We start from the raw sequence: 20,967 nt of genomic DNA, 5'->3' as shown, positions 1-20,967 counted from the left end.
TAATACTTAAAGAAAACCAAAAAAGGAGATACGAGATCTCAAATTACATAAAAATTATGTTTCCATCATTACGAAAACATAATTTAACTAAGGCCACACTAGGTATTACAATTTACAACCGATTGCAAAAATACGTAAATAAAACCATTCAACGATTCATTCAACTAAAATAAAAATGCATCAACTATAAATTAAACATTCAAGACATAATTCCTTAATTATGTAGAGTAATTTATCCAAACCACCTATTTAAATGATCAAATTAAGTGACAATTCCTCAATTACTCACATTAATTTCAATCTGAATTCACATTTACTTGTAATATGAATTAATTCAACATCATTTTAAACTTCTTTAAAATAATTAGGTATCTAAAAATTGTGAACTTCTTCACAACAATTAATCATACATTATTAATTTAATGTATAATCAATATTGGCCAAAACAAAACAAACAAAAAACAATTTTTTTTTTCTTTTTGATTGCTCTCGGCAAAACAGGAAAAAGAAAAGAAACAGATTTTTTTTTTCAGCTCGGCTAAATAAAAAAAAAAACAGTTTTTTTTTATTATTATTATACTTTCGGCATACCCAAGAATAAAACAGCCCCTTTTTTTTTCTTGGCTCACGGCATGAAAAACGAAAGAGAAAAAAAAAACATAATTTCCCTTTCTCATTTGGCACGGCATTTTGCCCTAAAAAAAAACAAAAACCGTTTTTTTTTTATTCTCGGCATAATGCCCTAAAACCCAAAAAAAATATTTTTAGATGAACAAATTCGTTTATAGTTGCTATTAGAACAAGATTGGCATAATCATGAACATATAAATTAATGAAACATGATTCTAAACAACGATTTAAAACCATATATGCCAAAAACTATATAGCAAAAACAAATTTAACATCATCAATCAAGACGATTTCCATTTACATTTTAATTTAATTCTAATTAAATCAAAACATCTACAAATTTATCATATTATCATCTTAACTGATTAAAACAACAATATGAACAAATCAAATGGAAACAAAACAACAAAACAAAAAAAACAAAAAACTTTCGGCTGAAAAAAAATTAAATCGGCTGAAATTTTTTTTCAAACTCTTTTTTTTTTTCTTCTTCAAATTTGTTCAAAATCATTTATGAAAATCATACAAAATAATTTCGTAGCCTTGCTCTGATACCACTTGTAGGAAATATCGGTATACTTCCTTTAGTATTATTAGGATTATAACGAAATTATGATTATCAAAACTAGTCATAAATGAAATTGCATAAACAAAAGAGAAGAGATTAATAATCAACCTTTTGTCCTAGCAAAATGGCCAAAGAAAAATATCAAAATTGATATTCGCCTAATCGTTGCACCCAAGATGCTCCGAGAAATGCCCCTCAAATTGCTAGAATGAGATCCCCAAATTCACTAATTAATTTAGGGTTTTTGTGATTTTTGATGAGAGAATATTAGGTTCAAAATTAGGTTAAGAAAATGGTCTCCCTTCACCCTTTAAAACCGTGTAGGTTAGAGTAAAATAGGGGGAGATATTTTCTTCCCTTTTTTGTGTAACAACCGAAAATAATAAGAGAAATTATTTCCTTATTTTTGGTTTTTCCACCTACCAAAAATAAGGAGATTTAATATTCTTATTTTTGTAGTTTACAAAATGTATATAAAGTGTATTATTTATAAATTGTCATTTATTTTATTCCGTATTAATAAGTCTACACACAACAGCTTGCAGTCGATTTATTAATGCCGGTGTGTAATAATTTATTATGACAATATCGTATAATATATACTTTAACTATAAATATTGAATATTTATAATTAGCTAATTAAATATAACCGATTACGTTTAATTACGAATTAACATCTTAATTCGTTCAAGCTAACATTATATACATTAATTAAATATAACAGTTTATATTCAATTTACGAATTGACAGTTAATTCGTCTCAGCTAATATTATTTAATTGTATTAAATAATCGTCTCATCATCATATTGACTAACTGTTTAGTCAAATACATGGACTAACCTTTTAGTCATATAAGGCATCAATGTGATTACATTTCCATAATCACATCTCTCAAACACATCCTTTAGGTGTGACTTTTAGGGACCAGTTGATCACCGCCATCAGTATGATAATAACGTCAAACTTTCTAGCAAGCCAACCGTTATTAGATAATCGTTAATCAACTGATAAAATACAAAGTATACCCTTGTGAACCTATAAGAGATTTATATACGTTATCACACTAACTGTGGAGGACACAAGCTCCAACAAAGACTCAAGTTTGTGAGTGCTTGAATTTTTGAGGAAAAACTGACATCGTGTTATCAATTTTCGGTTTTTATTTTGATGGAAAATTGTGAAAAGCGAAATTTTTTTGGAATTTCGACTGACATGGAAACGATCCGTCACGGATCGGGGCGACTAGCCCTTCCCCCCTTTAAAAAAAAGAAAGAAAAATCCGTGTGTTTAAAGCTGCGTCATGGAAACCGTGTCGGATTTCATAAAACGTGAAAGCAAGGAAATGTGAGTGTGAGGAAATACAAAATGTCCTGGATCATCCCGAAGAGGCGCGAACGTTCTGGCGGGAGGTTTGAGGTGTCTGGAGAAAACACAAGTTGAAACAGACAAGTCAAAGCGGGAATCCTGGGAGAGGGCCTAAAGAGGCGCGAGCAGCCTGGCGATGGGAGCCAACTCTCCCCTTTTTCTGAAAAACGCGCTGATCATTCTGTATAAATAGGGATATTTGTGCTTCATTGTTCCATCATCCGAAACACAAAAACATCTCTACAAAACTTCTTCTTCTTCCACAAAAATATTTCATGGATGCCTTTGAGAATGCGTTGCGACAATTGTGCCGGGATTTGCCGCCTCCCGAAAAGTATCAACTCATTTGTATGAGAGTTGGTCAATTGTTGGTGCTCCGTCAAGTCAAGGTGCAATCCTCATTTCTCGAAGCATGTTCTCGGTTTTGGGATTCGAAACACCATGTTTTCCTTTTCCCGAAAGGTGAAATTTGTCCTCTTGCCGAAGAAGTTGGAGCCATTGGTGGGTGGCCGGGTTGTGTTCCGGTGCTTCCTCCGACTCGGTTGTGCTACAAGGAGAAATTTCGTTCCATGTTGGGCTTGTCGACAAGTCAAGTCAACTTCCTTCTTGCTCCACATGGTGTGGATATGTTGGATCTTATCAACATCTTTTCAAATCGATTGGATGCCAATGTTTCGGAGGTGGCTAGGAGAAGGGCTCTTGCCTTTTGCCTTGTCCGTGTGTACCTATTTGTTGATGTTTTGAAGAAGGAGGGGCCAAAATGCTATGGTAGCATGACCGTTATACATGTGGTTGAGCAAATAAAGCATGGTAGAGATCCATCGTGGTTGGTGCTTGGAGAGATCATCCAAGCTTTGGACAAGGAAGGCTCTTGCGGAGAAGTTCCTTCATTTGGGTCCCCAAGGATCCTCCAAGTGTGGCTATTGGAGAGGCTAAGGTTGTTGGAATATGTGTCCTCCGACAATAATGCGATCACGACTGATGATCATTATGATCACATGTTTAAATCTCATCATAAAGAATACAATTGGGAAGTAATATTTTTACTGTCAACTGGTCAACATATATCGGTAATGATTGGCTGACTAGAGTTTGACATTACTGTCGTGCGACGGTGGTGATCAGTTGACCCCCTAGGTCATACCTATAGGGCAACACTCTTAATTGATCATTTAATTAATCGTATAACGTTACGAGTTGATTAAATTACTTGAAAAATTGACGGACGATTTTGGAAGTAAAATTTACGTATCACATTAAAAGTTGATTAAAATGAGATACGGTCTGAGTAATTGAATCGTATCATTACTCAGATGAAATTATTGTTTAAGGAAACAATTAAATTGAATGAATTATTATAAATACAATTTATTGTGATTTATAATTGGAGAAATATTTTGGTACAAGTAATTATGAATTACTAAGTTGATTTTTGTATATGACGTATTTTGATTAATACGTTGATTTTTAACATGTTAAAAATACATAACGAATTTATGTTACATATGACATGTGACATATTGACAAAAATAATATGGAATCCATATTATCTCAATGTGCCGAAATTAGAGGAGGATTAAGGGTAATATTGTGTTTATAATGTGAGTGGTAAACATAATGATTACCTACTTAACTAGCCATGCAACCCTAATGCTCATTGTAAAGAACAATTCTAGCATGCATTGGCTCCCTCCAATCCACCCCTCCACCCGGTTTTTGAGATGAAAAAACCACTTTGGTTTTTCATCTTATTTTCACCTAATATACACTAAAATGTAGTTAGTGTATTATTCATTCATTATTCATCAAAACTTTGAGTTTTAGAGAGATAAAAGCTTCCTTCTTCCTCTCCCATAAAACCGAAAATATTAAAGAGTCTTATAATATTTATGGGTCATTTTTCTTACAAGATTAATATTGTACTAGCATCTATAATATTAATTTTAATTAAGAGTAAGCTTTGGGTATAAATCCTTGGGAGAGATCCTACACTTGGGTCTTTGTTCATCCAAAAGGAAAGCTCAAGAACAAGAGAGAAAGGTGATCTCTTTTGTGCCCATAAACCGAAAATCCAATGTAAGGATTATCATTTCTTCTTTATATTGTTTATTAGTTTGCATGCATAAGATCATTAGTTAATTTTATGACAAATTAATTTATAACATATATGAATATGTAAGTATATAGATCTACTTTTCCTTCAAAGGTAGGTAGAGCCTTCGGTTGATTCTTCTTCTTATTCCTTCCGTCACCTTACCATGAGGAAGAAGTTGTACTCGGATAGTTTTGCTTCTACCGAGGCTTATTGGGCCGCAAGATTAGCGGAGGAGGGTGGTCCTCACATCCGTTGGGTGGTGCCATGGTGGCACTTGAGGTCCTTCACGAGGTTGCCCGCTTCGGGTGCTAGTCCTCGTTCTTTGATGGTGGTGGGTTTTAAGGTTGTTTCCTTCATTTATCCCGAAAGGCTCATGAGGCAAATGGGGCGTCAACAAAAGGTGCCCGCTCAAGATACCCTTGTCCAAGAGAATGTTTTCCGGAACTCCGAGCTCGTGGAGTTCTTCGAGATATGGTGGGCCACTCGGCCGCTTTGGGAGGTACCAAACCCCGTTGCCACGACATGGGTGACTCCCGCTTTTGTCAAATGGTCACGTGCTCCGTCCTTGGAAGAGAGGTCCAAATTCCGTAAGGACGAGGTTGTCGATTTGAAATATCGAGAGGTTGGCAAGGCCAACCGTGCCTTCTTTGAGGAGTATGTTGATGGAGCTAGCCCCGATGTGATGAGACCACCAAAGAGGAGAAGCTCGGGTCCCAAGAATATGGTGGGCCGTGCATTGGCTCGTTTCGGGTCGAACATGGGGTCTTGTGCTAGACCGGAAGCCGTCACCGTCTTAGATCCGTCGAGGATTCATTCCGAGGATGAAATCCATGATAGGCGGGCCAACAAGAAGAACAAGGGAAGATGTACCCCGAGGGAAAAGGCAAGGGTAGAATGGAAGAGTGAAGACCTCCATTACCCACTTTATTATTATGTTGTAGTAGTGTTGTGAGTTTTTATTATGTTGTACTAGCTCGTTATTGTGTGTTTTGTGCTAGTTTTATTATGTGAGGTGTTTTAGTTGACACCTTAGCTTTGACAAGTTGTAGACTCGTCGAGCTTTATTTGTTGTTGAAATTGTGATCTCTCCCATTATTAATTAAATAAGAGGATTTCTCGTGTCAAAAATTGTGAACGCTTGTTTCTTCCATCCATTTTGTAAAGGCAATTCGGCATGAATCGTCCTAAACATTTGCACTTGGGAAAGTGGAATTTTGTAGAAAGTGAGAAAGGCTTATTTTTGTATTTTGTGGGAAAGGGGAATGTTTTTCCCTTTTCTCTTTTTTGATGGGGATGTTTTTTTGTATGTGGGGGTTTTTGTTGTATGGGGATGGTTGTTTTTTATTATGGGGATGGCTGTATCGTTCTTGTGTAAGAAAGGACTGCCTACGTATTCACCTGAAGAGGTGAAATCAAACCATGATCGTAGTTCGAAATGCTTTGTAAATTTGATTGGGTTTTGTGCGTTGTATCCCTCATGCATAAGAGGGACTGCCTACGTATCCACCTGAAGAGGTGAAATCAAACCATGCTCGTATTTCAGGGGTTTTGTGAATTTGTTTTAGTGCAAATGGACGTTGCCTTTGACAGATCAAAGGACATTCGAAACAGGCAAGGTGCCGCAACTTAGACTCGATAAAACATGCAATTTTAAATCAGAACTTGATGAGGAACTTGACTTGAAAATGGTTGATGTGGTTACTAGTTGTAGAACTAGGCTTGGGTCGTTGGTTGCTATGGTCCAAGGGTAGTATTTCTTAAGTTGGTCTAGGTTGGTCGGGTTTGTAAAGTCCTCCCCATCTAGGTCACTCAGTCTCATTGCGCCCCCCGAAAGTATATTCTTGACCAGGTATGGCCCGTCCCAATTGGGTTTGAATTTTCCCCTCGGATCGACAGGTAGCGGTGCTCGAACTGGCTTGAGGACCAAGTCGCCTTCCTAGATGTTCCTGGGTTTGACCCTCTTGTTGAATTCCCGTTGTATATGTCGTTGGTATAGATGGACGTTGTGCAAGGCGTTGAGTCGCCATTCGTCTAGAAGAGTGAGTTGCTCGTACCTTCGACGGGTCCATTCCGCCTCAGGGACTTGACTCTCCAGTAGGATGCGTAGATAAGGGACCTCTAACTCTACCAGTTGAACCGCCTCCATGCCATATGCTAGGTGAAGGGTGTGGCGCCTGCCGGTGTTCGAATGGTTCGATATCCCCAGAGTGCGAATAGGAGTTTGCTCGCCCAATCGCGGTAGTTGTCTTGCATTTTCTTGATAATGGCGACGAAAGTTTTGTTAGCTGCCTCCACCGCTCCATTGGTTTGGGGACGGTAGGGGGATGATCGATGTCGTTTGATCTTGTATTTGTCAAGCAAGGTCTGAGTTTCCGCCCAGAAGTGAGAGCCTTGATTGCTGATGATTTCATGGGGTACCCCATATCGGCAGATGATGTTGTTTTGGATGAACTTGGCCACTTGTTTGGCGGTCAAGACTGCATTTGAATGCGCTTCCACCCATTTGGTGAAATAGTCGATGGCGACGAGGACGAAGCAATTTCCCCTTGGTGCCTACCGGGTTAACTTTCCCGATGATGTCGATGCCCCAGGTTGAGAAAAACCAGGGTGACGTCATGGTGTATAAAAGGGATGGTGGTATGTGTTGTATGTTGGCGAAGATTTGGAAATTGTGGCAATGCTTGATGTAGTTACGGCAATCAGCTTCCATGGTGGTCCAGTAGTAACCTAGCCGCATGATTTTTCGGGTAAGCATCATTGCGCTGATGTGAGGGCCACATTCTCCGTCGTGGACCTCTCCCATGACCTTTTTGGCTTTGTGATGGTCAATGCAGAGGAGGAGAATCCCTTGGGGTGTTCTTTTGTATAGTTGATTTTGGTTTTATCACGAATTATGATGCAAGTAAACGGATGGCTCTTTGTCCTCTTGGGTCAGAGTTATGAGGGAATTCGTTTTTGGTTTTGTAGTTGAGGATGGCTTGGTACCAGGGTTCATCATGGCTTTCCTCGTCGTCGTTGATGGCACAAATGTAAGCTGGCTCGCTCCTTCTCTCGACACAAAGGGACTTCGATTTCATGTCGTCAGGTATGTTGACGAGTGCAGCAAGTTTTGCCAGGGCATCAGCAAATTGATTTTCCTCTGGTGGCAAGTGGAAGTAGTCGACTTGGTCGAAAAACTCGGCCTCTTGATTGATCTTTGCTCGGTAGGGAGCTAAGCTGTCACTTCGGATTTTCCATGATCCGGGCACCTGGTTGATGATGAGCGAGGAATCGTCGTGGACCCTCAGTCTTTTGATGCCAAGTGTGATGGCTGCTTGAAGGCCGATGAGGCATGCTTCATATTCAGCGGCATTGTTGGTGACGGCGAAGTCTAGATTGACCGAGATCGGAACATGTTCTCCCTCCGATGATATTAGAAGGATTCCTACCCCAAAGCCTCTCAGATTAGATGCACCATCGAAGTATAGGTCCCATGTGTCGGAATCTGCACAAAGGATGTCTTCGTCAGGAAGTGACCATGTGTCGGTCGTTGGATCCTCGTTGACGGGATTCTCTGCTAGGAAATCGGCAACTGCTCTTCCCTTGATAACCTTGAGGGGTACAAACTTGAGATCAAACTCGGACAGCATGAGTGTCCACCTAGACAGCTTTCCGTTTAGTACGGGTTTCTCGAAGATGTATTTGACTGGGTCCATCTTCGAGTAGATGTGGACCGTGTAGCTGAGCATGTAATGCCGCAGCTTCTTTGTTGACCATACTAGGGCAAGGAATGTCTTTTTCAGCTGGGTGTACCTTGTCTCGTACTCGATGAACTTTTTGCTGATGTAGTAAATGGCTCGTTCCTCGCCGTCGACTGTTTGTGCTAGCATAGCTCCCATGGCTGTGTCTGTGACAGTCAAATATAAGGATAGAGGGATCCCCGGTTGAGGTGGCATGAGGACGGGAGGTTTGGATAGGATTTCCTTTATTCTGTCGAAGGCCTTTTGACAGTCGTCGTCCCAATCGGTGTGATCGGAGGCGCGAAGTTTCCTGAATATTGGTTCAGAAATCATGGTGAGCTTGGCAATGAAGCGACTGATGTATTGGACCTGACCGAGAAATCTCCGAATCTCCTTCTCGTTCCTAGGCCGAGGCATTTGTTGAAGGGCTTTGATTTTGGTTGGATCAATCTCAATGCCTCTTTTGCTAACGACATGTCCCAAGAGTTTTCCGGAGGTGACCCCGAATGCACACTTCTGAGGATTTAGTCTCATGTTATATTTCCGCAGACGAGCGAAGAATTTTCGAAGGGCGTTGATGTGGCCATCCCGTTCTTTCGATTTGACGATCATGTCATCGACATACACCTCTACCTCCTTGTGCATCATATCATGTAGGAGAGTGGTAGAGATTCTTTGATAGGTTGCTCCGGCGTTGATGAGGCCGAAGGGCATAACCGTGTAGCAATATGTACCCCACTGTGTAGTGAATGCAGTCTTGTGCATGTCTTCCTCAGCCATCTTAATCTGGTTGTACCCAGCATACCCGTCCATGAATGATAGGAGAGCATGTTCGGTCGTATTGTCTACCAGAATGTCAACATATGGCAAAGGGAAGTCGTCCTTTGGACTCGCCTTGTTCAGATCCCTGAATTCGACGCAAACCCGAATTCTCCCGTCTTTATTCGGTATGGGAACAATGTTGGCAACCCAGTTAGAGTACTCAGATACTTTGATGAAACCGGCCTTGAATTGTTTGTCTATTTCTTCCTTGATTTTCAGGGCCCATTCAGGACGCATCCGGTGTAGCTTCTGCTTCACGGGTTTAGCTCCGGGCTTAATGGGTATCCGGTGCTCTGCAATTTCTCTGTCAATCCCAGGCATATCTCTGTAGGACTAGGCGAACACGTCCTTTTATTCGCGGCGGAGGTCAATGAACTGTTGTCTTTCCGAGGGGTCCAGGGTTGTCCCTATCCTAAGTTCTTGAGGTGTGTTATCGATTCCTACGTTAATAGGTTCGGTCTCCTCAATGACGGGGGTTCTGGTTTCCCGTTTGTCCAGTTCTTTGGCTAAGTGAGGTGGGTAGTCACTCAAGACAAATTCCTTATAGTCATTCAGAATTGCATTGCAGTTAAATTGAGGCGAGTCATAAGCAAACTTAGCGTTCATTAAGTTGACACGAGTGAAAAGCTCGGAGAGGACAGACATTTCATGGTCAGTCAGAGGCGACACAGCAGAGGAGGTGGCTCCTGGAACAGGCTCCAGGTTGTCACCTTTCATGGGAGTGGGGATGACCCTAGTAGACTCAGCCTCTGAATCAGCCACGACTTTGTGATAAAATAGTGGGAAGGGGACCTTGACTGGGACATCAGGAGTGTTAGGTTCTATGACAGACTCTGACTCCGACTCAGACTCAGATTCAGATTCTTCTTCACTTTCCTCTTTGAATATAGGGCCTTCTCTAGTTGTGATCTTGAGAATGCGGCCTTGGCGATCGGTCCGCTTGACGGTCTTCCTCCAGCCTTGTGTAGCTTTCTCCGGGTCAGTGTCGGAGATCAAGGCGGTTGGGTCAAATCGGTTGTCCTTCAGGGCGATGTTGATAATGTCCTCATAGTCGAGGTGCTTGATGTTATCTTTCCCAAAGAGGAGAGTGACAGCTTGTCCATCGAGGCATGAGGACGGCTTAGGCTCGGTTGATGCAGCTTCGGTGTTGTCGGGGATGAAGTAGCAGTCCTGGAAGACTTCCACACCCGGGTATCTGGCCTTGGCCACAGAGTCATAGATCGGCTCCGGAAAGCCCTGATAGAGCTCAGACTCTCCCTCGGGGACAAAGTATCCATTGAGGGTCAGATGATATGGACGAAGGATAACTCCGTGCTTCTTGCGCTTCCGAACTAGGAGGTTCATCTCCTGGATATTTTCATCGGTAGGCTCGTATCCCCGTCCGAAGGGAATGTTGGGGACCTTAGCCTGTTTCAAGGGAGGTAAGGTGCTCTTCAGCGATTGAGAGGTTTACCCGGGAAGTAACCCTGGCGCATCAGAATGCGGTTGACTATGAGGTTGGCAAACGGGTCACAGTCGAAAGGTGTTGATTCATCAGTTATGGCATTCACGGCTAGGAATCCCCACATTTCATTGTCATCTTCCTCAATGGCCTGGGTGGCTATTCCCTTTCTCATGACGGCTTTGATCGGGGAAGCAGGAATTGTGATTGTTTTCCCGTTGAAGGGGGCCCTGATTTTCTGGTGGAGAGTTGAGGTAACTGCCTTGACGGCGTGAATCCAGGGGCGTCCCAGGAGCATATTGAAGGAGGCGTCGATGTCGACCACCTGAAAACTTGTTTGCCTTTCCAGTGGTCCGATTGCGACAGTTAGAGTGATAAGCCCTGTGACCTTACGACGAGTGCCGTCATAAGCGCGTACTCCTTGATTTGTCGGGACCAAATCAATTTCCTTAATACCCAGTTTGTGAGCCGTTTTGAGGGGAATGACATTCACCGCGGATCCGTCATCTACAAGGACCATGGGCATATTCTTCTTGAGACATTGTACGGTAATGTACAGGGCAAGGTTATGATTGGCTCCGAAGGGAGGGATATCTTCGTCAGAGAAGACGACTGGGTTATTCAAGTCAGGGGCGCCCCTCGTCATATGTGCCACTATTTCTTCAGGGGAAGAGGTGGAGGGCACAGTTAATTTTTCCAAGGCCTGTAGCAAAGCCTGTCGATGCTCAAAGGATGTCGCGATCAGTTGCCAGATCGAGATATCGGCTTTTGCCTTCTGATGTGACCATTATTTGAGCATATTTAGTCCCCGATTTAGCCTCGTTCCTATGCTTTTTAGTGCATATTTAGGTCGTTTACTATCTTTAGTCCTTTGTTTTGCATATTCTTTGAGGTTTTGTTTCCTTGGTAGGAGAGGAGTGCAAACCTAGCATTTTCATGGCAAAATAGAGCTAAATTTATTGAATTCAATGACCAAGCATCAAAGAGAAGACAAGACTAGAAGGCCTTTGTACAGATTTTAGTAGATGGACAATGATGAAGAAATCCTTGCATCCCCGACTAAATCCCGGAGGATTATTGGAAGAAGAGAGGAAGAAAAGAAGAAAAGAGAAGCTGTGATGAGATCCGCTCGTCCAGCATAGCAAGACGCCCGTCCAGGACTCCAGAGATCCGAGCGTCTTCGCCATAGGGATGCCCGTCCAACCACGCCACAATACGCTCGTCCACCATATCAACCCGCTCGTCCAGCCACCCAACAATCCGTTCGTCCCGACACCTTGGACGCTCGGATTCTCTTACAGGCCCATACGTCCTCTTCTTCCCTCCATGAAAGATGCGGATATTTGTGAAAGACCGGCGAAAAGAAAGACCGGCATCTCCTCAGAGAGGAGCGGTTCCTCAAGGACTTAATCGTCATTTAAGCCCTTAGTAAACCCTAATTTGTGTACCTAATCCCCACTATAAATACCCCATTAGTCTAATTAGATAAGCATGTTCTTCTTATCAATCTTTAGTGTAGTTTATATCATTCTAATCTATATTTAATCTTGTAATCAACTTCTAATCAAGTCTTAATACAAATCTCATTTCCTTAATTTCTCTTTTGTTCATCTTTTATTTTGGGTAATAGAAGATTATTTGGGTTATTATTGGGAGATTGACAACCTTCCAATCATTCATCAAGTACTTCTATTATTCTTTGCTTTATTATTGGAATCATTAGTAGGTATAATTCTCTTAATCCCTTTTTAATTATTGTTAATCATCTTCATTTATTCATCATGTTTTGCTTTGTTAATGTGATTGACAACCTTGTTAACATGTTAAACTTGATAATGAGTGAGTAGTTTCCTTAACTAGGGTTAATGGGTAATTAGGGGAAACCAACATGGGGGATGATTCATGCTTAAATAAATATGTTTTCATAATTTATTTGCTTGCTTGTTGTGATCTCAACTTATGCACATGTTATGTTTGATAAAATGCAAGCCTATGAATCCTTGCATTTTTTACCCATCACTTACCTTTTCAATGAGACTTGTAAGAAATAAACCAACTCGAGTCTCATTAGACCATGTATATAGTTGAGTAAGGAGGATTAAGTCGACTTGTAGGTGTTGTACAATCTAATCGATTCGGCTCTGGGACCCAAACCTTCCTAGGATTGTAAAATATAAACCAACTCGATCCATCACAACAATAATTGCTTGCTTATAATTTGAGAATATGTTTGTATGATCAATTCCCATGAATCCTCTATGACCCCATGACACCCTAGTGCTTTTAATCAATTGTTTACATCTCATTTTAATCATCTTGCTTGTTTACTTTTATTGCTATTTAGTCTAGTGATCTTCTTTATCTCAACCCAAATCGTGACACCCCTAGACACCGCTACTTGCAATCAAAAATCCTACATCAATACCCGTCCCTTGGGATCCGACCTTTACTTGCCTCTTTACTAATAGTAGAATTGTTTGTGAAGTTATAAATATTGTTTTGGTCTAGGTGCTCCTAACGACAAGTAACCGAAAACTAAGCTCCAAGAGAGCGCGACCAAAAATGGCGCCGTTGCCGGGGATGGTGTTAACTTGATTTGATTTTCTTTGATTGTTATTAGTTGTGTCTTTCTTTGCCTTGGGAAAGTAAAACTCCTCAAGATTTGTTCTAATTGTTTTCGAGTTGTTTGATATTTTGCATGTCTAGAAGATCACAAGGTAACTTGTTACCCATTGATTACGAAATTGAAAGGACTTTGACAACCAATAGAAGACTTGCTAGAAATACTTTGAGAGGTATTAGTGAGGTTGTAGATATTCAACCAAATACTATTGAGTTCATCAACCCTTTTGCAAGAGAAGGTGAGGAGAACCCAACACCAAATCAACCACAAAATCAACCCACAATGCCTAAATTTTCATCACATTCCGTACCAACCGAGGAGAACCTACCCAATGGTACTCCCACACCACAACACTTAACCGGAAATTTCATTGCTAAATCCGCATTTATCCAATTAGTCGAAAGAAGCCAATTTGGGGGAATGCCATGTGAAGACCCTCACTCTCATATGGAGGCTTTTTGTGACTATTGTGATGCGATTTCACAAACCGGTGTGACTCAAGACCAAATTCGATGGGTCTTATTTCCTTTTTCTCTAATTGGTACCGCGAAACAATGGTTGAAGAGCCTTGATAAGGTTACTCTTGGAAAAAGTTGGCTCTAGCTTTCTACAAAAAATTCTACCCTCCGGAAAAGACAAACATGCTAAGAGCTCAAATTACGGGTTTTAAGCAAAGGGACGAAGAATCTTTGTATGAAGCTTGGGAGCGATTTAAAGGAACTTGTCGCTCATGTCCTCATCATGGACTTAGCGAGTGGTTCTTGGTACAACAATTTTGGAACGGTCATTATGAAGACTCAAGAAACATTCTCAACATGGGATCGAATGGTATGTTCACGGAAGTTGACGATAATCAAACTTGGAACAAGATTGAGGAAATGACGGTTCATAACTCACAATATAGTAGACCTCGCAAGGCTACTAGAGGAGGAAAGCATGAAGTGGACTCTATTACTCAATTGGGTGCTCAACTTAGTGCTCATATCGATACCATGAATTTGAAGTTTGAAAAGGCTATGGCTAAGCTTGAAGAAGCCTCAAAATCACCAAAGCAACATGTCAATGCCATGACGGCATCTTCATCAATCCCAAGTGGGATATGTGAGAATTGTGGAACTTTGGGACATGACCAAAGTGAATGTAGGGGAACAAATGAGCAAGTAAATGCTTTTCAAGCATACAAGAGTGGCACCCCTTATTCCAACTATTACAATGAAAATACCAAATTCCACCCAAATCTCTCATACAAAAGCCAAAATGTTCAAAACCCTCAACCAACATACACCCCACCTCCCATGAGAAACCAAAATCAAAGACCCTTTTACAACCAAAACCAAGGTTATCAAAATCAAACTCCATACAATAAACAAAATGACCAAGGTTTTGATGTTCAAAAAGCGGTCCTCCAAATGCAAAAGAATCAACAAGAATTTTTCACTCAAATGCAAAAAGATAGCCAAGCAAAAGACATCACCATCAACAACATCCTAGCCCACAAAAAAATGTTGGAAACTCAAATGACCCAACTAGCATCTTCAAACTCTCAAAGACAAAAGGGGCAATTACCACCTCAAAGTAATCCCCCAAGACATGAAACGGTTAGTGCCATCCACTTGAGGAGTGGTACAAGATATGAAACACCAAAGAAGCAAGTTGAGGATGAAGTTGTGGAAGCTAGTGACAAGGAAGGAGTTGTGCAAAACTCTAAGGAAAATGAACCAACAAAAGAAGAAGTTTCAAAGAAAAGTGAAGAATAGGCCAAGGAGAAGTAGCCCATTGTGATTAGACTTCCTTTTCCAAGTCGTCAAGCTAAGCCCAAGTTTGATGACCAACTTGGGAAATTCATGGAAATTGTCAAGAACTTGGAAGTCTCGATTCCTTTCACGGAACTAATCAATCACGTTCCGGCCTATGCAAAGTACATGAAGGACATCCTTACGAAAAAAAAGTCGATCCGGAACCTTGAAACTATCGCCTTCACTAAGGTGAGCAGTGCAATCCTTCAAGGGAGTTCACCTCCGAAACTTAAAGACCCGGGGAGCTTCTCAATACCGTGTACCATTGGCGACACCACGATCAACAAGGCTTTGTGTGATCTAGGAGCAAGCGTGAGTGTTATGCCGTATTCGGTTAGTAAAAGGCTAGGGATGGGAGAACTTAAATGTACCAACATCACACTCCAAATGTCCGATAGATCGACGAAGACACCATTAGGGATATGGGAAGATGTTCCCGTGAGAATTGGCAAATTCTTCATCCCGGTGGACTTTGTCATCGTTGACATGGAAGAAGACTCCAATATTCCGATCATCCTCGGTAGACCTTTCTTGCACACCGCGGGTGCGGTGATAGATGTGAAGAACGGAGAGCTTACTCTAGAGGTAGGAGATGAGACCATAACTTTCAACCTTGACAAGACTATGAGAGCTCCCCGTTTGCATGAACCATGCTTTATGGTTGATCACTATAGCCGGAAGGATGATAGGAAGAAGTCGGCATTCCAATGGAAAAAGAAAATTGATGATGCTCCATTCCAAGAGCAAGGGAATAGTGTTGGAATATGTGTCCTCCGACAATAATGCGATCACAACTGTTGATCATGATGATCACATGTTTAAATCTCATTTTAAGAATACATGTGGGATGTAATATTTTACAGTCAACTGGTCCACACATATCGGTAATGATTGGCTGACTAGAGTTTGACATTACTGTCGTGCGACGGTGGTGATCAGTTGATCCCTTTAGGTCATACCTAAAGGGTGACACTCTTAATTGATTATTTAATTGATCGTATGACGATACGGGTTAATTAAATTACTTAAAATTGACGGACGATTTTGGAAGTAATATTTACGTGTCTCATTGTAATTTGATTAAATAAGATACGGTCTTAGTAATCGAATTGTTTTATAACTTAGATGAAATTATTGTTTACGGAAACAATTGAAACGGAATGAATAATTTATTATAAAGGCAAGATGTTGTGATTTATAAATTGGTAAACCATTTTTGGTACAAGTAATTGTGAATTACTATGTTATTTTTATAAGTGACATATTTGATTAATATGTTGATTTTTAATGGTTAAAAATACATTTTATAAATAAGATGTCATGAAATGTGTCACATGTGACATATTGACAAAATCACAAATAAAATGGACTCATCCATTTTATGTATGTGTACCGAAATGGAGGGAGTATTTAGGATGAAATTGTGTTAATTGTTTGAGTGGAAAACAATATGAATGCACACCTATTTGTAGACTTGTAAGTCTAGTTTTTCTTGAGAAGAAAAATAAGCCCATGCATTGGGCACCATTACCCTCTCCCAACCGGTTTTTAGAGGAGCCTCATTAGGGGTTTTTCCTCTTGATTATTCATTATCTTTCACAACATAATTTTTAAGGTTAAGAAATTATTTTTCTCTCTACACTCATAAAAATTTTAGAGAAAATTTTACTCCTACTTCTTTCCTCTCTTGACCGAAATCTAGAGACCAAAATCAATATTTTGGGTCATTTTAGTAAGATTAATATTGTTCTAGATCTAATAATATTAGTCTTTTAAGAGGTCACCTTGGATATTCACTTTTGGGAGGGATTCTATTTTGGATCCTTTTGTTCATCCATTGTTAGGAGAGCTCAAGAACAAGTGAGAAGGTGAACTCACTTGTGCCCATAAATCCGAAAATCATATGGTGAGAAAACGATTTCTTCACTTATCTATTTTAGTTTGCATGCATGAGATTTGTAATTAATTTTATGACTAAATTAATTAGAACATATTTGAATATGTTAAGTAATGAGATATAGATTCCTAACAAGCGGTATCATGAGCCTTGGTTGTTTGCATGCAAATCGGTTATAGTTTTTCCGAGTTATACGATTAACATATAAAACTTATAAATTTGTGTTATTATGATATATCACGAAATATATTTTGCATATTTAAGTTTCTGGTCCTAAAATGTATTTAGGATATCTTGGTTAATTTATGGATTTTTATTGTTCATTTTATATAATAATGGCATTAAAAATGTGATTTTATGATTAAAATGTCAATTTTGGACGAAAATTAGCTAAACATCGAATTTTTCAGTGGTTTTTGGATATGTTTTCACATATATTATTTTTAGATTATCTGTAAATTTGCAGAATTTTTGGAGTTCTTTTGCTCGAAAAATGGATTTTTCATGATAAAAATCGAATTTAAATGATAAATAGGTTAATATGAGAAATATTTTGAATCTGGTCATATAAATTTAGTATAGTGTCACATGCAATTTTACAAGATGTGTGTAAAATAATAGGCTATGATGAAGTCTTCATGCATGATTTATGGATTTTTGATGAAAAATAGCATAAATAGTGACTTAATTAGTGAAAAATTGCTAAAACATACTTCATGACTAAGGAAAAACGTCACATGTTGCATTTTATTATCTTTTTCAGATCTAAAATTGAAAATTTGGTGAATATTATTTTTCTCATGTTTTTATGACTATAATTGTTAAATCCGATAAACCGCAACATTGTTTTTCCCGATAATTTTCAAAACTTTTAACCTAATTTTTTTTGAACATTATGAGTGTCATGGTATTTTTCCAGAATGTTCATGAGTTTAAATTTCAAATTTCAAATTTATTTCAAATTTTTGTGATTTATTTGAAGTTTATGGCATTTTATTGAAATTTTGAGTCCATTAATGAACAATTTTAAGAAATATAAGTTAATTATAGTCAAATAGTTAGTGGAGACTAATTTTGAGTCCTAAGTTGGTTAGGGTAATTAACTTGTGCATAAATATGATTTTATGTAATTCATTGTGATTTTAAAAAGTTGAATCACGCAAATCCGTAAAAACCGTTTAATATACGATATTGGCTCCTTAAAGGCGATTTAGCATAAAACTGGGCATGTTCATACATATTATAATGCTGCATTTTATTTATTATTGTCATAATTTTATTTTATGTAATTTTTGAATTATGTAATTTTACTTAGTATGGCCTTAGTTTTTAATTGGTATTACCCGAAATGTATGGGAATATCGATTCGGTTCTAATTTATTGTGATCTCGTATCACCGTTTTGTAATTTAATAGATTTATTTTATTTTAATTACGAATGTATAAAAGGAAATTATGTAATTTGTTATGTAATTTATTTATTCCGGAGTTCCTTGAAGACGGTGCCACTCAAGGAAGACGATACATAAAGACGGTGTTACGAGATGCGTGCCAAAACCGAAGTTCAAGGGACCAATGGAGTTGGTTTCCGAATATGTAATAGTTAATTAGATTTTCTATTTTAGGAAGGCCATACTAGGATTTAATTTATGCTTTGCATTTTATTTATATGTTCCATGCATCGCTAAATCGCCACAACTAAAACATGCATTGTCTTTTTAATCGAGTTTATCGACCGTGTCAATTATAATTATCGTAGTTCACCGCTTTAGTTCACTTAAAACGTGATAGATAATAAATTGACATGACCTCTCGCTAAGAATAATCAATTGAGACTTAGCCTTACCAAAAATTAGAAACCATGAAGTACCAGTTTCGCAAGGGAGTTGAGTCGGCTTTACCGTAAGACAAACCTTGTTACGTTGGTGAAGTGGGTGATAAATGTCTATCCACCGAATTCATGTTGATGAGGGATGAATCGGCCCTACCGTGCCCAAGTTGATGTGGATTTGGATCATGGACACATTTATTCGAAATTTGGATTGAGCTCAACGGAAGTATTCGTGACCGTAGTCGCATGTGTTCCGGGCTAAAGATAAATGTTTATGTAATTTTATCGACCAAGAGTTCTAAAAGTAGAATCGATTAAAGTGTTAATCCACCGAGTTATATTGATAAGGGATGAATCGGCCCTACCGTGCCCAAGTTAATATGAATTTGGATCTTGGAATCATTTATCATAGTTGGGTAGAGGTCACTATGTAAATGCTTTACTTGTTATTTACAAGTATTAATAAAACGACAAATGTTAAGTTTTCCATTATTCCGTTATCATATTGTTCTATTTCTTTATCACTATTCATATACGATATCATTTCGTTTTTGATTCAAATCTCCATTAAAACATCGTAACTAAAGACAAATTTGAATTTTGCTTCTAAAACCTCAAATGAACCATTGCTAAGGATCTCTTGTAAAGAGTATAGATATATGTTATTCATTATCAAACAAGTTTTTGATTCTTGACTAACACATCTACTTACAATGGATTGTTTTTCATATACTTAATTGAATTAAGTACCTTGAAGCGATAAATTGTTTTGGTAATTAGTTTTGTCAAGAATTCGTAATTGACCAAAATAACGCAACCACTTCAATGAAAGTTTTAAGACTAAAACGATTGAATTGAAGAGTAGTCTTCATAAGATTCAACTTTGCTTCTCTAAGTAAAGATTCTTTGAATTGAGTGGGAGCATTCTCTTAAACCGTTAAGAAAAGGACGAGGTTCAAGAAGTAAAGATTATAATGGAATTGATACAAGGTAATGTTAAAGGTAAAGTTGTTGAGAATGACGATACTAAACCTATCAATCCCAACCGATAAAGTTTCCATTGTCTTAAATGTTGGACACTAGAAAGGAAACTACCCCAAATTATTGAAGAATCAACAAATTAGTTGTGGGACATCTAATAGGATCTTCTTCTTTAATTGTTTATATGATTGACATAAATTTTGCTAGTACCATTTCGTCAATATTAGAAACCGATGGTGGTTTTCATCATTGTATGCGATACATAGAATGATTAGAATATGACGACTAGCAACAATAATGTTGAGAGATAGAGTCATTGTGTAATCAATCTAGTTTTGGGTTTATAGTTGTACTTAATTATGACTATTAAGTGCATATACTCTAAATAAGAATATAAACTTGTTAAGATACAAAGAGGTTTCACTTTTGTGGCCCTACACACCACAATTTGATGTATGGCTAGCCCATTATCAAGGTGATTATATTCTAAACCAAACTAGAATGATATATCATGAAGATGATGCAACACTCAAATTGGTAACCTAAGATTAAACCTTAAATTCTAGAATGATGAACGCAAAGAGTTATCGAGTACTCTTGAAACCATTAGATTGTTAATGGTTTATGCGTATCTTGTATTCAAAGCAAGATATCTCGTGCCTTTTGGTTGAAAAGGAAATCGAGGTTGTAAATCATTGATACAGAATAGGTTGATCATTTTCTTTTACCATCAATTTAAGTTAACGCCAATATGTTTACTTAATAAAGTAAAAGGAGAAATCTTTGAAGGAGTTCAAAGAGTTCCATGAATCACGATCAAGTCGTGATGGGATTATCAAAGTGAAGACTTTGATATAAGCCAAAGGAAATGTGATATAGTATCACAAATTAATCTCTCTTAACACACATTATGGGATAATGTGTGGTTGGATAAGAATTCAAACGCTATTCGATATGGTTTGGACTTCAATCAAGTTACTTTGAGTTACTTGATCTTTTTGGGGATTTTATCATTTTGTCTAAATTATATTTCCCACTAAATAATATTACGAATCATATGAGATATGAAATGGTAGAGTATCATACTTGTAAGTTTTCACAAGAAACAAATGCTCATTTTTCCCTTTCAATTATCACGAGTACAACGGGTTTTGCGGCTCGTGAAGCTGTCTTTCTAAAATACGAGTTTATTTCTAGAA

At 38.5% G+C, this 20,967-nt stretch overlaps 1 non-coding gene across 1 annotated transcript; it reads right to left on the bottom strand.

Moving 5' to 3' along the window:
* Positions 1-13,905: 13,905 nt before the first annotated feature.
* Positions 13,906-14,012, bottom strand: LOC141597689 (small nucleolar RNA R71). Its single transcript, XR_012522910.1, has one exon. It is a non-coding gene; the product is annotated as a small nucleolar RNA R71 (small nucleolar RNA).
* Positions 14,013-20,967: the final 6,955 nt, after the last annotated feature.

Source organism: Silene latifolia, chromosome 8 (genome assembly GCF_048544455.1).
Source record: "Silene latifolia isolate original U9 population chromosome 8, ASM4854445v1, whole genome shotgun sequence".
In the NCBI taxonomy this organism is placed as follows: Eukaryota; Viridiplantae; Streptophyta; class Magnoliopsida; order Caryophyllales; family Caryophyllaceae; genus Silene; species Silene latifolia.
This window is presented reverse-complemented; position numbering and strand designations above follow the sequence as displayed.